The sequence below is a fragment of the Aplysia californica genome, unplaced genomic scaffold (assembly GCF_000002075.1).
Source record: "Aplysia californica isolate F4 #8 unplaced genomic scaffold, AplCal3.0 scaffold00481, whole genome shotgun sequence".
Lineage (NCBI taxonomy): Eukaryota > Metazoa > Mollusca > Gastropoda > Aplysiida > Aplysiidae > Aplysia > Aplysia californica.
In genome coordinates, this window is record NW_004797751.1 from 177,919 (window position 1) to 181,754 (window position 3,836).

General features: G+C 37.5%; 1 protein-coding gene across 1 annotated transcript in view; it reads right to left on the minus strand.

Moving 5' to 3' along the window:
- Nucleotides 1-3,836, minus strand: part of LOC101856982 (dual 3',5'-cyclic-AMP and -GMP phosphodiesterase 11A) — a gene marked incomplete at its 5' end in the record, with an annotated part of 142,616 nt that overhangs the window by 65,929 nt on the left and 72,851 nt on the right.

Here is a 3,836-nt window from a genome sequence, read left to right on the forward strand (position 1 = left end):
GAGAGAGAGAGAGAGAGAGAGAGAGAGAGAGAGAGAGAGAGAGATCCCGAAAAATAAGAAGTGCATTGAGGGTTAAACAGAGGCAACAATCACCATAAAACGTTCAGAACACTCAGTGATGTAAACCGAAAGAAAATAACTAAGAAGGACAGAAAATAATGAAGGCACATAAAAAGAATGACGTTATAAGATACAACATTTTGTGAGAAATAAAGTGCATGAACACCATGAGAAAGGTCTGCCTCTGGTCTGTTTTGGGTTTGTTTTGGTTTGTTTCATTGTGTTATTTTTTATCAAACCCTTCAGACTACAGTAGACAAGGGAAAGAATGAAAAAGAAAACAATGAAAAGAATAGAGGTTCAATACCTTAAATGCAACATTGAAATCTGCTCAGAAGAATTAAATATTCCATAACGTGAACATGAAAATTTAATTTAGTTCACGGAAAACAATCTTATAAGAATTTCAAAGATCAAGATATAATTCTCTGATGAATTCCGTTGCCAATAAATCCAGCCGTGCAAAGAAATGGGCATTTTCGATTTTTAAAAATTAGAATACCAATTAAAATGATTAATGGTTTGGTAACGTTTGAGGTTTTTTTATGCTCTACCTGGAAAACCTGGAAATGTCAGCTCTGACTCAGTGGTTGAAGTGTAATGACCCTCCATCCTGCACGGTTGCAAGCTGAGGTTGCACATTCTGCTATAACCAGGCTAGTCCATATTACAATGTTGTCCTTCCATGTTACTTTTTGTCTATCCCTGGATCTCCTGCCTGCCTCACACCCTTCTTTCAAACAGATCTTGCACAATGATCTGTTGACTGAATCTTGTTTTCACATTTTGCTGTTCTTACATTTATTTCTTTTTCACTTCTGTCATCGGCCGTGATTGCTGTCCCAAGATATTTGAATTGGTGTACTTGTTCGATTCTGTCCCGATATATGATTATGCCCGTTGTTTTTCTAGAAGATTTTGATATGACATACGTGTATATTGCCTACGTCACAGCTCGCCAATGACACTTTTTAGCGGCAAAACTTCTTACCTAAAATTAATTTTATAGTGAAGACATTTTTTGGACTAAAGGTTCCCTAAACACACGTTCAATAAGCTTAATATTGCGATTAGAACAAAATGACAGACTTACTTTGAAAAAAGTGATATTGCCCGAGCCATATATAAACTTTAACAATCTGTAGAAACCATCGACAGGGATTTTGCTTTAGTATTTATCAAAGAATTTTCAAGAACACAGTGTGCAGGAGTTTGAAATAATATTCACTTGTTAAGACAAATTGATATAAGTCATTGTGCAAAAGTTGGAGAATCTTTGTTCGATAAGTAAGGATTTTTTATATTTCACAATAAGGTACGCCATGCATTTTTGACCGCACTATAGGAAGATGTTCCTTCGTGGCACAGCTCCAAAAAGGCAAACGATGGCAAAATCTCGCCAGTTTGCCTCTTTTCGTCGCCACGTGACGTCATTCTTTGCATCCGCATGACGAGTGGAACTCTTCCAAGTTAAGTGCAAATACATTCTCAAAAGTCCAAACATCTTAACTGATTAAAGGCTGAATTATTGCCCTTTTCTACTCTTCCTTATAATATTCCTTGCGATTAAAACTAAGCCTGAAAAACATTCTGTGTCTTCAAGGAGCATCAAGAGATTTGACATTAATAAGTTTAAAGTGGATTTGTTGAAATCTTTTTGTGGCTTTAAAACTGCCAGGGCTGATTTATGTAATTTCCCTGTTAGGGCAGTTCTTGACAAGACGCACGCACCACTTGTGACTCGTCGTCTGATGATTAGACCGTGTGCACCATGCTTTGAATTTGAAGTGAACGCAACCAACATTGAATTCGTAAGGCAGGGAGACATTTGCTTCAAGCAAGGCTTATCATCCACAAGCACATTTTTAGATCATCATCATCATCATCATCCAGTGCCAGATCTGCGACAGACATCGTCGATCATGGTTTTCCATTCATACCTTTGCTTGGATGCTCTCAAAAAAGCTACGTTTCCCTGATCTTTCTCTGTTACCCATTTGTTTAGGTTCCCTAAGTATGTTGTTCTGGGCCTACCCCTGCCTCGCCTGCCTTCAATTTTGCCAGTGAGAGCTAGATGTTCAAGACCCTTATGTCTATTCAGGTGTCCCAAAAACTGCATTTGTCGTTTCCAGATATTTTTAGATCAAAAAAGTATATAAAGCTGAAATATAACTAAATGTGCTAAAAAGTAAAACCATGTTTCTAAATTTGAAAAAAAAATCGAAATCATGTAAACAATTATCGGCATTTGTGATTACCTTTTAGGGAGAGTCAAAGATATGCGGCTCCTGAATTCTTTTAGCGATTTAGAACTTCGCAACAAGTCTGCTAATTATTTCACAGATAAAGCCCAGAACTAAGAATTAATGACCTGGATAACTATGAAAACATGTGTTAGTTTTGATGTCTATGATGGTATGATTTTCGATTTATAGCCTAAAACTGTTTCTGAAGAATATATTAAAATTAAATCAGTAATTCTAAAATTCTCTAGCAAGCATTGTGTTATCTTACTGCATTGACAAACGGATCCCATTTATTACCAAAATTATGAATGATTCTACAGTGTGTGGATCAGTGCCAGATTCATTTTTAAAAATGTTAAAGAACAGAAGTGATAAATATTGACCAATGGGTGGAAAAATGTCGGTTTCTCCGATTTCACAATTTTAACGATCACCTGATTTCACAACTGTGCCATGCATGTTCACATTTGAAACCTGATTCAGTCCCGACGGAAATGTTAACATTTGCATAATTTCCACTAAACTCGCTGCTACAAAGCAGAGAATAGCGGGTGATTGGCCATGCTCTGGTGTGGCTTACTTCTTTTTTCCTATATTAAATGTCTATCGTCCTGATCTTTTCTCTTTCTATTTGTTTTAATTACTCTCTCATAACACCCTCGAATCTTCGGCACTTATATGGCCTTATCGTGTCGCAAGGGCCGTGAAATTCTTACTAAAACTGAAACAAGGAATAGGCTTAAACTTGTCAGAGTTAAATGAATCACAGTCGTGTATGAATTTTTCTTTTGGGAATAATGTAAAAGAACTCGTTTATGTTCCATCTCAACCCACTAACCTCGATGATCTTAAACATTAAATAACTACAGCGATCAACTCAGTGGACCATGATATGCTGCAACGCTTCTGGGATGAATTCTCTACAATGATGATGTCTGTGCTGCTGCTGGTGGCCACATTGAACACTTGTAAGACAGGAAATAGAATTTGATCGTAGGTTCAATACTCGTGACTTAGTTTGAGTTTTCTATTGCTTTTCCTTATTAAAAAATATAGTTATGAAATCGGTTCATTCTTTTTTAAACACCTTGTACATTATAGGCGCCATACAGCGACTGTCTGTCCCCGCAAAATGTTCTAAACAAGCTAGTGATTATTGAGGGATTTGTTGTTAGTTTGTTTTTTGTTTTGTATAGGTTTTGAGAACTCTATGGTATTTACAAGGACATTCTAAAACAACAAAGTTCACATTAAGACAAAGTATTTCTTTCGTGCCGCAAACGACTCCAGTCCTCTAGCGCATATCAGAGCATCAACTCGTGGGTGTGCGCAAGCTAGTGTGTGACCGTGTTTGTGTATGTGAGAGAGTGTGAGTGTATGAGAGAGACAGGGTGTGTGTGTGAGAGAGAGTATCTGTATGGATGTTTGTGTTTGTGTACGAGTGCGTAGCAGACCGTGCCAGCGTGTGTGGTGATGTGTTCATGCACCTGTGTATGCAGCTGTCAGTTTGTGTTTTACGTGGGGGGGGGG